Source organism: Conger conger, chromosome 3, assembly GCF_963514075.1.
Source record: "Conger conger chromosome 3, fConCon1.1, whole genome shotgun sequence".
Taxonomy (NCBI): Eukaryota; Metazoa; Chordata; class Actinopteri; order Anguilliformes; family Congridae; genus Conger; species Conger conger.
In genome coordinates, this window is record NC_083762.1 from 60,356,982 (window position 1) to 60,369,973 (window position 12,992).

The 12,992-nt window shown below is 43.2% G+C and overlaps 1 long non-coding RNA gene across 1 annotated transcript; it reads left to right on the plus strand.

The window, feature by feature from the left end:
* Positions 1 to 724: 724 nt before the first annotated feature.
* LOC133123729 (uncharacterized) lies at positions 725 to 1,887 on the plus strand. The gene is made up of 3 exons (XR_009708243.1): positions 725 to 855; positions 1,531 to 1,628; positions 1,736 to 1,887. It is a non-coding gene; the product is annotated as an uncharacterized LOC133123729 (long non-coding RNA).
* Positions 1,888 to 12,992: the final 11,105 nt, after the last annotated feature.

The window sequence follows — 12,992 nt, forward strand, 5'->3', positions numbered from 1 at the left end:
ACCAGCTCATACCAAGCTAGACCAGCTTCATGACCAGCTTGGTAATTCTTGTTGTCCAGCTCATACCCACCTAGACCTGCTTATGACCAACTCAATTTTCAAGCTGGTCAAGCTGACATAGCTTGACTTGACAACAGGCGTTCAATGGCAAAGAGTTTGTTTATATGTCATGTGCAGAGTCCTTCTCATACTTGGCATAGCAGAAACATACTAAACAAGAGGAGTAGCAAATTAAGCTGCTGGCCACAAACAATGCAATGGCCAAATATGTGCTGCCCAGTGAGACTGGCCCATTAACAGCGTAGCCACTATCAGAATCTGGTCTCTGTATCACTGCATTGAGCCAACACCTGAGAATAGTTTCATCTCTTGGTGGAACTTGTACAGTTCCTTTTCAGCTTCAGAAAACCAGTGGGCACTCTGCGAGCAGAATCCCCCCCTGCATTATTAATGGAGGAACCACTCTGCTTGACTGACATGGAATCACCTCCTTCGCACCTGATGTGGCATTGTGCAGTCAGGCATTGTGCAGTATGGGAAATGCGTGTCGCTGGCATTAGCCTGTGACAGGTTCATTCGGCAGGTTCTGTGATTGGAGCACAGAGGAGAGCTGGCTCATGCTCAACCTCTCAATTAGCACTAATCTAACCCAGGCTGATGTCAATTTAGCTTAGGAAGTCTCCGAGTCTGGTAGCAACCGGAGCCTGCCAAGCTAGCCTGTTAGGAAACACTTAGAGATGGCATTTCAAGACTGAAGAGGCAGAGATTTACTTGTGTGGCCTCTCCTGGTATGTCCCAACTGTGAAAACTCAGTAGGGCTGAGTTCAACTTGATTTCCATTTTTCCTGTACAAAGGTGAGTGGATGACTGGGTGTTGGACACAGAGGAAACATGTTGGCTATTTGAAGTAGCTTTAGGAGTCATTAACCTTTCTTGCTTTCTTGATTCACCTGTCTTGCTCTTGTGACTAACAAAATAAGTAGCTTTTTCTTGCATGTGCTTAAAGAATTAAAATGAAGGTAATTGAAGGATTTTAAGGTATAAACATCAGTGGGGCTCCAAAAAAAAAAGCCCCCCCTTTTTAAATACCTAAATATCCAACTATAAATTAGGTGGCTGTGTCAATACTGATGAGTGACTACACTGTTTCTCTACTTCTGGAAGCTGTGTTTCTGTTGCCAAATATGAGATTCCTGCCTTGTTATTTTTGTGGTGCTTAAATGTATTCAGGTTGTTCAGGTAGTTCTTTTCAAAATGTACATTTTTGTTTCCCCTTCCTTACTCCAGCTCCACTTCTCACATCCTCTTGCTTTCTCTCTCCTGCCATCCCTCTCTATCTTTTTCTCCTGCCCACATATCATGAGAATTGTTACGCTCAGGTTATGTAATCAAGCTCTGCCTCCTGTCTGTTTAACTGCAAGAGCAACTGTGGGCTTTTTTTTCTCATCCAGAGAGGAAGGGCTAACAGCGTTTCCCTTTTTTACCCGCCTACCTCCCCCATGAAATTGCAAAATGTCCCCCGTAAAACAGGTGTGTGTAATCAGCCCAAGGAACATCTCTAAAAACACCACTGCCATGTGACGCCCACGGGTCAATCTTACACAACCCTGTCTTCCTGTTCGCTGCCGGTGAGTCATTAGGCCACAAGGAGCTGAGTCCGTTTTTTCACGCCGGAGTCTTGTGACCTGTCCTTTTTCACAAAATGGCTACTACATGTGCTCTCTATCTTCTCCAGGTTAAGGCAGTGGTGCTCAACGAGTCTGGGGGTTCTGTTGGCTTTGCTGTTACTCAGCACTTGAGTAGCACAGCAATTGAACAGTTTGAACAGTTGATTGTGCAGCGAACTCAATGTCACCTGGTTTCTGGGGTCTCCAATCGGTTACTGATCTTAAGGCAAGAACACAAACCATTATTTCAGGTTCCTCCTGTATTTACGTTTACACATAATTTATTTAAAATGCTAGGCCCATCTGCGCTCCCCGGGTAGGTTACTCTCTTGTAGCTAGTAATGTGTTATAAGGGTTTCATCATTGTGTCAAACTAGTAAGCTTGAGGCTCACAAAAGTCACTGCTAGGCTTGACAAGCTGATTGGTGCCTCACCAGAATGTCTATGCCAAAAACGGCACTGTAAGCGTGCGTGTTCGACCAGAGTTAAGGTCAAGTTCCTCATCGGCCTTTGGGTGCGGTCTGTGCTCTGTGCGTCTCTGAGTCACCTCAGGGCACTACCCTCCTGCCTTCCTTAATATGTTTCAAAGAAACACACAGAAAATAATTCTCCAGGAAAGGCTTTCGTAATTAACCTGAAGTGACCGCAGTGGCTTTGTTTCAGTACCTCAAATGCTCGTGTTTCAACAGTCCTGTAACTCCCTATTTCCACCTCTCTAATCTCGACATCCAATCTTCTGATGTATATGGCGGAGTCAGCCACCTCCAACAGCCAGGTGTGATACCTTCCCGAAACTCCAATGTCAAAGATTATCTTTACAGCTCCTGCAAATGAAACATGCCCCTGTATGGTTATCATTTGCTATCTGTTTTTTTGGTTACACCTTCAAATTCATATCAATCCCCATGTGAATTATTTGAATCTTTGTTTAGTTTCTCTGCAGATTACCTTATTTGGAGGACCTCATTTGTACACAAAATTATGGAGTAAGCAGATTCACAGTTTGAAGCGATTGAGGTTAAGATCTCCCCAACTTGGATTTGTGCCTGCAACCTAACAATTTGCAAAGAAATGCAGTCTGCAAGGGAGTTTTGAAGACTTGGGGAATGGCAGAGGGTTCACAGCGAAACAGTTTCTGCTCCCACGTGTGAGGATTGATTTGTGCAGCAGCATCAGTCATGGGTCGGGATCTCGTATGAAAGACCGACACTGGCATTTATGTTTCAGGCTCGCCCCCTCTGTTGAGATTCGACCTGTCGGTCACGAGATGCGTAGACCGCACACTCCCTACGTGTCTCTGGCTCGTGGTGGACAGTGGTCCTATTCATTGCGCTGTTCTAGCAGACGCTATGGGACTTACTGTGTACAAGACAACCCATTATTTCTGCATGGTTGAAATCTTTCTGCATCTCCAGCAAGGCTGGGGTGGGCATGATGGGATTGCACGTACTGTACCTCAGCTGGCAGTCTGTGTCCTGAATCTTGTAGGCGCAGTTTGAATTGAATGCGTTTTATTGTCTGTTTGTTGAACTGCAGTGAAAATGTTCTGTTGATTCAATTAAAGTACACTTAAAAGGTACAAGTAATCTGAACCATGGGTAATTGTATCTCCCTCCTGTGACAATTCAGAGGGGAAGGAGAGGGGGGAGTTCAGTGCCCTGGTCCCAGGCAAGGTCAGCCCTCAGGATGTATGCAGGCCAGGAACTCACCATCCACCAGCCAGTGGAGGGACCCTGGGGTCCCACATCCCAGCTGTCTCCCAAATTCTCCCCAACATCACGGGTCAGGATTGACTTCAGGTCTCCAGCTTTTTGTCCTCAGCCGAGAGAACAAATGAAACAAGGCTTGTATGTTCACTCTTCTGGCTGACAGTGAACGCTTACAAAGCAATACATTGAGCAGACACTCTTTTTCCAGAATGGCTTCCACAGCTTACATTTGATACATCCCTTAACACCGCTGCATATTTTACTGAAGCATTTCAGGTAAAGTAGCTTGCTCAAGGGTACAATGGCAGTGCCTCAGATTGGAATCACACCTCCCACAGGCCCAGTTCACAAACCATTGTACTACCCTGCCACCAGTACGAACACCAAGATCTGATGAGACAGTGCTGTATGACAGCAGTGTAACTACTTCAAATGAAAATAATTAAAACCGTTAATAATAGAAAAAGCATTTTAATATCGGTTTCAGTTACATCAATCAAACATAGATGCAATGGTTGAATGCAGTAGATGGTCAGACAGAGGGTGCTAAGCTGGATGTGAATGGGCTTTTATGGGGATCTCGTTCGAGGAAACATATTCCATCTGCTTCACTGGGACTGTGAAACCTGGCATTAACATAAATGTACCTATAAACATCCAGTTTAGCTCATCTGTATTTCCGTTCCATACCTAAGTATTTGGACAGTGTTCAGACAATTACAAGTACAATTTCTGTTCTTTTGGCTCTACACATAGACTTGAAATGAAACAATGAACGTGAGGCTAAAGTGCAGACTGTCACCTTTGATTTCAGGATATTTACATCCATATCGGGTGATCTGTGTAGGAATTGCATCCCTTTTTATACAGTCCCTTCAATTTAGGGGACCAAAAGTAATTGAACAGTTGGCTTCAGGGTTGTATTTTTTCTTTATTAGGTAAAATAAAGCTTTCAGTGTAAATTGAGGTTTGAGTCTGTTTTTGGTGTTTGGCAACATGAGGGCCATAGTTGGCTATAGCTAATGACAGTCAAGGAAGCCATTATGAAGCTGAGGAATAAGAGAAAAAAACAGTCAAAGACATAGCCAAAACAATAGGCTTGCCTATTAAAAGAAACTGTATTAAACGTGCACACAATACACAAATGTGTATATACAAGGTATGTAGTCAATTTTCCTCAAATTGCTGAAGCTGGAATTGGCGTGGTGCCAATATTTCCCATCAGGGTCCTGACATTTTTTCTTGTTTTTTTTTCAGTCTGCTAATCTTGCTTAGTACAACCTCTCCCGTGTACAGAACACCTTGAGGTTAGCACATCTCAAATTGTTATGTGGTGACAGAAGGTTGTAGGCATAATATCCGTGGGAACGTGAATGCGGTTTCTTAGCAACGTGCCGGGATATTCTAACAATGTCATTAAAGCGAAGCACCTCTTAGCAGGTGGGCGAGGTTGAGAACAGCTCATAGCCTGCAGCGAGATCAGTGCTGGTGTTTGCCAACATCACAGTTTACTGTGTGGTTTTATGAATTTGTTTACAAGCCTCCTGAGGTGAATTTTAAATGAAAACAAGGTGAAGCTACTGTAAAAAAAAAAAATAATGAAAAAGGTTGACTTCTTGCTGGATTCAATATACATTTCATCAAATGAGTGCAAGTGTGATTTTTAAATGTTGAAAATGCAATTTCATGAGTTCAAAGATTTCAAAAATGAATGCGATTTTCATGTTTGTTTTGAAAATAATGGACCAAAATGTCACTTGTTTTTGTTTTTTAATGAACTGCCAATCACAGTAGCTTACTGGCACAATTTAATGCGCTTTATAGTCAAAAGTACTAAATTAATGCAGGGTTGTTTTGGTCATGTGGTCATGTGGGGTTGTATGCAGAAAACCATCAATTTCAAGGAAGTGTCTAGAATTATGCAGAAAACATTCTTTGTCACATTAAGGCATAAAACCACACAATGTGCTGACAAATTCAAAGCTATGAGGTTTATTGAAACGACAATGCACACCTGACCGCAGACAAAATAAGAATAGATATAATTGTTATGTTACTGCTGACCGTGTATTGCCTACTGGTTCTGGTGGATAGGTCTACACAAGGTCTTCAGCTTGTACAGACTCAGAGCCGATTTACGGTTAACAGACCTTAGATTTGTATTGGCCACGGTATGATGTATGACAGTTTTTTACAGCTGGAATTTGATTTCTTGCTCCCAGGTATTAGTTACAGTAAAACAGAAAAACAGCTTTAGCATGTTCTGCTGAGTGTGCATTAATGATGAATGTTCTTGCAAGAGCATGAAAGACTTCCCAGGTTGAGGTCTTTTAACCCCTTAAGTCGCTCCACCCCAGGACTGGGTCATTGTGGGGGTTTTTTTGCATTCGTTGATTTTTTTCATGGTGCAATTTTCAAACACTATGGAATCAGGATACACTGTTTGAAAGCATGAAAACTCGTGGTTCTCTCTCTGTGTAACCTATTTTAAGATGCCATTGCTTTAGCAACAACAGTTCCTTATTTTGTAACATGTGGGGGGCAATGGAGGGACCTCGCCTTCTCTGCATTTTGGAAATCCACAGACTACACGCATCAAGGTCATGTCATTTTCATGGCAAGGGTGCAGCGAACAAATAGTTTCTCATTTTAAAAAGCCACAATAATCTGTATCCAGTCACAAAGCAGAAAATATTTTCAGTGAGAGAAAAAAAGCTTCCACTTCCACTGTGTTTGAGCTTTGATAATATTTAGAGTAATTGTGGCTCTTGGACAAACAAACCCCAACTGAAAGTTCTACCTTTCAGAAGAGACCAGGATGTCTTATGCCTGTTGTCAAAAGGGTTCAAGAGTAGTAAACATTTTATTTTGGGTATGCAATTTTCAAGCTTGTGTTAAGGGGGAGATACTTAAGGAGCTGAGAACTTGAGATTGTCAGCAGGCCTTAACGTAGGTTGAGACCGTGTGGAGCAGTCCGTAAGGCCGACGAACTTCACCCCCCACATACAAACCCCTCTGTACGGCCGGGGGTCCGATTCCCTGCCTTAGCACTTCACTGTACTGTGACCCCCAGCCTCTCATCTGTAGCCCTGACTGCTTTGTGAATGAAGTGGAAGGGGAAATGCATATTTGTTATCTATAGCAACAATTGTGTCATAGAAAACTCTTTGTAATAGCTGTGTGTTTCATAGGCAAACAGGACACCTGACCTGGTGTAGAGGACTGAAAATGAAGCAGTCGTTAGTTGCTTAAGCAGCCCTCATCAATCCCTAAGGTTGAGGGCTTTGTGTAACCATTTCGGTTTGCTAGTCAGATATGGGGTCAGAGGAAGACACTTCATGTGTGGCTTAACAGGTGAGGTGAGGCCCTGTCATTCTGGCTGACTGAACCTCTTTCATCCATGGGGAACGCAACTGTCAATTGTCCCTTGTACTTCAGTGCTAATGACCACAATTGACATTGGCACGGTCTCGTTTCATTACCAGACCATGGGGCACATGCCCACACTAGAACAGTGCCTACCCTAATTGGAACCTCTGAATAGTAACAAGGTGTTAATTGTTCATAATGAGACACTTGATATGTACTGACATATGATGTATACGCTTAAGGTCACATTATATCAAAAATAGAAATGTATGGCATGAATAATTAATATTCCATGTTTAATTCCCAGGACATTCAATCAGACAGGTCATCTTATAGTTTCATTTCTGTAATGTGCTATATGACAAATTATTCTTTTAGAAAGTTTACTTATTTAATTGACTCCATTATACTGACAGGTGAAGTTATTAGGTTGCTAATTGCACAAAGTGTGACCACCAAATGTTTGTGAAACTGCACTGTGGTGATGGAACAAATGGTGAAACCTGTATTTTGCTGGAATAAGTGAAACTTAAATTATATTTAAAGCAATATTTTCAATGACCTTAATTGATTGAGGTATTGGCTGTAACATACACAGTTGGTTCTCAGGACAGACTCTGGAAACCAACAGATGATACTGTTCTCTGTATCGTCCTACTTCTACATTCATTTGCATTTGTTGACACTTTATTAGGGTGTTTACGACAGTGCATGGTTCCTATAACAATGGAGGGCAAAGACAGTGTCATTCAAGATCAGGGGCAGAGTGGGCTTTAACAAGCTCCCTATTCACAAAAGCTATGCTGCATTTACTCTGCCTCATTGGTGAGCTGTGGCCTGAGACCTGCTGGCTGTCGATGCATACTACACATGCAATAGAATATGTAGTGTTGCCATGTGAAGATGTGTCAGTGAATGATCTGTGGTATAGCTACAATGGACTTTTCACAATGCTATTTTCCTATCTGTGATGATGCATATTCAGATACATAGAGTGTATCGGTATGTTACAACTGAAAAGTGCTACTAACACATATTAAATGGGTAGTAATCCTGAACTTCTGTGGATCACCCTGTCACCTGTGGGTCAGCTTTAATCTTGAGTTACCAACCATAACAGGTGGCTATATGGCTGGGATTGTATCCTCAGCTCTATATTCCTTCTCAGACTGGACAGATGTATAGTCCATCATAGCAGATTGCTTTTACACTGTACTGATCTACAATCATAATGAAACATAATTGGTTCTTCCCTTGTCTGTAGAAGATTAATTTATAATTATATTGATTCTAATGTTACATCCAAATTCTGTACCGAAACCAAAATAATAAAAGTTTCTGGCCATGTTGTAAAAGTTCAACTATGGCACAAAAACTAGTGTGTTTCCTTCAAAGCTTTCTCTCTGGTGCTCATTAAATGAAGTGAGCACTAAAAACCTCAATAAACATCAATTTTATACATGACTCTGCTGGTCTTACAGCATGCCTGCATCTCTGGTGCTTTGATGAGAACTCGGGCGACAAATAAATAAATAAAAATCCAGGCTGAGTTTGACACAAGGATTAATTTACAGGACTACTTTTGTCTTAAAAAGCGAGAAAAGTGAAGAAAACAGATGAGAGTATCTTTTGAGATTTATCGGGCTGGAACTCCCCAAAGATTTCTCCCATGGCTGCAAGTGTTACAATTATAATAGGTTGTGCTTTGACATTGTGTCCACAGGCACGTGGCCAAAGTGCGTCTCCAGTCGAGATATCCAGGCCAGTTAACAAGCTCCCTTCCCTCTCGATAGATTTGAAAAGAAAGGAGCTGGAGCCTTCAGACGTGAATGAAAGCAAGATGGGACACAGAAACATAAACAATTAGGGCCCAGGAAAAAAGCCCCTGGAGTTTGCAGAAGAAAACGGCATCACAGACCCCCAGAATGCCACTACACAAACCTTAGGGATTCTGGGACCGGGCCCCCAGGGGCCTTGCCTACGCTCCGTACTCCTGTTAACAAACTGTCTTCACGTCTTATGGCCAGTACCATATGACCATCCCAGGGTTTTACTTATTCCCCCTCTTCATTAACACAGATACAGCAAGCATTTGTCTTTCATTTAGACTCACAGATAAACATGATTGTTTGTTTGTTTGTTTGTTTTTGACAAACACTGCTTGTCAAGTTCATTTTAGTAATGGTAAAACTCACCCAGCTGTGTTTCTTGTGAAAAAAGGAAACCCTTGTGTTAAAATGTGAGTGAGAAAAGGAGTCAAAAGAGGAAATGTTGATGTATCTGGGACCCACTGCCGCTACTACCAGTACACAATGGCTATCCAAACTCATTAAGCACGCTCTCCAAAGAGCACTTAACGACCGTCGGTTGGCGATATCAGCTTCAATTATGTGATGGGTTTTTGACAAGGCATAGAAGAAGAAAGCAGACTTTTCTGAATAGGTTAAAGTCCTCATTGGGCCGTATGTTCTCACAGTAGCGGACTAATGAAGGAAGACTTGGCAACAAGGCAGGCCTGTGGCTCAGACAAAGGCCTTCCTTGCCCTGGATGCCCCCTCACCCCAAAAAAAGACTAGTGCCTGTTCTCATTATTACACTATTGTTTGAAGGTTGAAAGCTAAGAATACAAAGAGCACCAGTGGGGACATTGTTTGAGCTGTGTGGTCCACAGACGTTTCTCCTGCGCCTTTAACACAAGGTTCTGAGGTTCTATGGAAAGGCTTGCGGACCTTGAGACGGGAGTGAACAGTGTGTGCTATCTTGCCTGAGCTCATTTAAGAAGCAGCAATGTTACTCAGGGTTACTGGGCATGCGCTATGACACCATGGTCCTGAAGAGCTGGTTTTAGTGGTTACTTTAAAATCAACATCCAATTCAGACCCAATGTAACCAGGTAAACGGAGATAACTGTGTATTCAACTCCTCTAATTGATCCATTAAGTGCGGAGTAAAAACACAAACCAACCGAGCATGGGACCAGGGTTGTAGGCCCGGCACTATGAGATAAGTGCGTCTTCCCTGGTGTAAAATCCAGCTATGACCAGTTTGAAATACCAGCAGTTTCAAAACATAGCTTGAGCTGGTCAAACAATGTTGAGTATAGAGCTGGTGTAAGTGATCAACCAACTACCAGCTGTCTGAAAACCTAGCTTGAACTGTTCTTATTCAGCAGGGTTGGCCATGCTCTCTGAAGGCATAGCATGTGCCTTAGACAGTTCCGCTCTTGACGGCAGGAGGCAGAATTGATTCGGTGAACCTGTTCTGTAGTGTCCCAAGAATCCCATCGCTAGAATGCTGCCCCGAGGAGCAGCCGTTTAGTATTTCAAGCGATGACCCCGACCACTACCTCCCCCCCCCCCCCCACTTTCACAGCGTAAACAGCCTCTGAGATACCGCTCACACCGCCTCTCTCAAAGAGACTGCGATGCAGCGGATCGGCATGCGGCCGGCCTGGTGCGCTAATCCCGCTCTGAATCATGGGAGTCCCTTCGGCACAAGCACAGTATTGTGAGCCCCTCCTGCAGGGCGGGGCGGGCGGGCGGGGTGGGGAGCAGGTGCCAGGTGGCATGTGCGCCCCAGCTGTCCGGGGCCTGGCTCCCTTCCCGCTCCCACCTCCAGCGACCTCCGCATATCCGTCGATCCTCCGCTGCGTCCAAGCCCTTTCCGATGGCTTCAAGACCCAGATGCACCAGGGAGCATAATTACCAACAGGTGGAGGGGAATTTTTAGCCGCTTGCTATGTGCGTTTTTTTACGCAGGAATTCTTGGTGTTACAGAGAGCTTAGGAGCCTGTTATGGGCCATCGTTATTTTAGGCTGGTGAGTGCCTCGTTATTCCGTCATTTCATCTGTTGGTTGTGTGCGTGTATGTGTGTGTGCATGCGGGAATGTGTGCCTACACATTTGTGTACGTTTGCGCTACATCCATTGAAGAGTGTAGTGCATCTAACCAGAGATGACACAAAGCAATGCGCAAACCCAATAATGAAGATGCCCTTATCTTTTTACTCCTGAGAGAAAAGACATAAAAAAGATTAATTGAAAACACACCAGAGCTCCGGTCGTTTGCCTCCGACCGGCTGCAGTAACAACGGAGGAGGCTGATCTTTTATTTATGGCCGGCCAATTATGGCTGTGAAAGTAAAGGGCCGCCCCACATTTCCCTGTCACTCAAGTATTCAGCGGCGCATTAAGAAGCTGGGCCCCGCCGTCCCCCTGCGAACAAGGCATCTCCGTCGAGGAGCGCGGCCGTTTCGCGGCACCCGAAAACCAGGAGATCGATTTATCGCGGGTGACACTGCGGATTTAGCGCTAGTGGTACAGGTTTGTCCAAAGTCATTTCACTTAATGAATTTCCAGACAATGCAATTTGTTGAAGGGGATCCTCGAAATGAGAACTAACAGTGTTATATGGTCTGTATGAATGTGGTTATTGCTATATTTTGCTCATAGTAGGGTGTTTCACTTGGCCTTCCAGATGAGGTTGTTAAAGGGAGGTGAGATAAAACAGACCAATTTACACAGGTTCAAACCTTTTGGCCGGGGTCAGTTGAGTTAAAGTGTAATTTCCCAAACCTTTTAACACGTATTTTCCAGTGCAACTTATTAATTCTAGTTTACTTCACATCGAATATTGCTGTCCTCGACAATATCAATTTATCATACATTCATAATTATCATTACAAATATTGTGTAAAGTCTTTGAAACCCCATGCAGTACTACACATACTTGAGTCAAAAACGATACATTAAAGTAGTGTTTCTGTAAATTCTGATTGACCATTTATTTTCTGTTAGTTACAATATATCCCTCCAGTAGCCCTGTCCGGGAAAATCCATGACATAACCATGATAACCAGAGTGAATGGTCTTATTTTGCACCATCCCTGCAATAGGAAATTACTGACCAAGATAATGCACATAAACACGGCCTCAATTATCCTTTCATCGAGGAAGTGGAAATAAAACAAACGCCTTCCCTCAAGTGTGACCCTCTTTTACACCAGTTCTGGCCAACAGATTACTTAATTTATTTGGGTAGATGACAAATAAATAAGGTAGAACAACAACACTGCTCCGTATCCGCAGTAGAGATATCTGGGCTTGCAGGTCGGCGGTAATTTAAGACTCTCTGGCCTGAAGTGCAGTAAACCACGGCGACCTGTCTGTTCCTCTTCAGTTTTACCTATGTCCGCCACGCGCCGATTCCACCACGTGTGGCTCCTTCAGCTGCCGTTTATTACTCTTCTCGACTCCCAAATTCTGTTTGCAATTTAAGCCCACAAATTAGAACGCCGAGTCATCTGTTTCCTATATTCCAGCTGTCAGGGCAGGCAGACTACGAGCCGGCCGAGAGTCCACTCGTTCCGTCTGGCCTGCCACCACTCGGGGTGAGGGGAGGGTGCGGGAACTCAACCCCCGGGCCAGCAGTGAGCGTCAGGTCCAAAGATGTTAGGCGAACGGGGTCGTATCCAGAAGGTTGCTGGTTTTATTTCTGCGCCCCCTTGAAAAAGAAACTTGGCTTGAATGGTTTCCTTAAACTATCCGGCTTTCCTGATAAAGGCTTGATAATCCTCCACGTATAAGAAATATGTTTTGCAAGGAGACAGCAGAAGTAATTTGCTTGCCCAAAGTACTATAACGCCTTGGCCTGAAAAAAAAAGAGTGAAGTAGCTACCAGTTTAAATTTGCTAAAATATTTTGGGCAAAAATGCAATGCATTATCATTGAATCATGAAGCTTTAAATATGAGTAAAATATTCTGAGTTTAGTCAAATAAATGTAATACATTAATTTACTTTATGTTATATTTGCACTTAAGATTTATCAATGTTTACTGCTACTTTTGGTACTGTCTTACTTGAATGACTCTTCAGCTTTGACATTGTTTATGTACAGTAGAGAAGATAGTTAGATAATACATGCAGTCTAGAGCAGCTTTTTACTGTTAAATGTGGTGTACACTGTACCTTTTCAAAGAAGATGGCCTCATCACTACTGTTCACTTTCCTACAAGGTTATAAGTGAAACTACCACAATTTAGCAAAGAAAAGCTTCAACTGTTGTGCCCTGCGACCTTTTTCTTCAAGTAAAGAAAGAGGTTTGGCCTTTGCAATGGTATTTGCACTTTATACATGCTTGCAAAATTCCCAGAGCTGCTCTGTTCCCATTTGTCAGGATAAAAGTGGGTAGTGTGTGTCTTTCTCTCATGTTGCTAGTCACATTTTAAGCTGTGTGCTTGTTCAGTT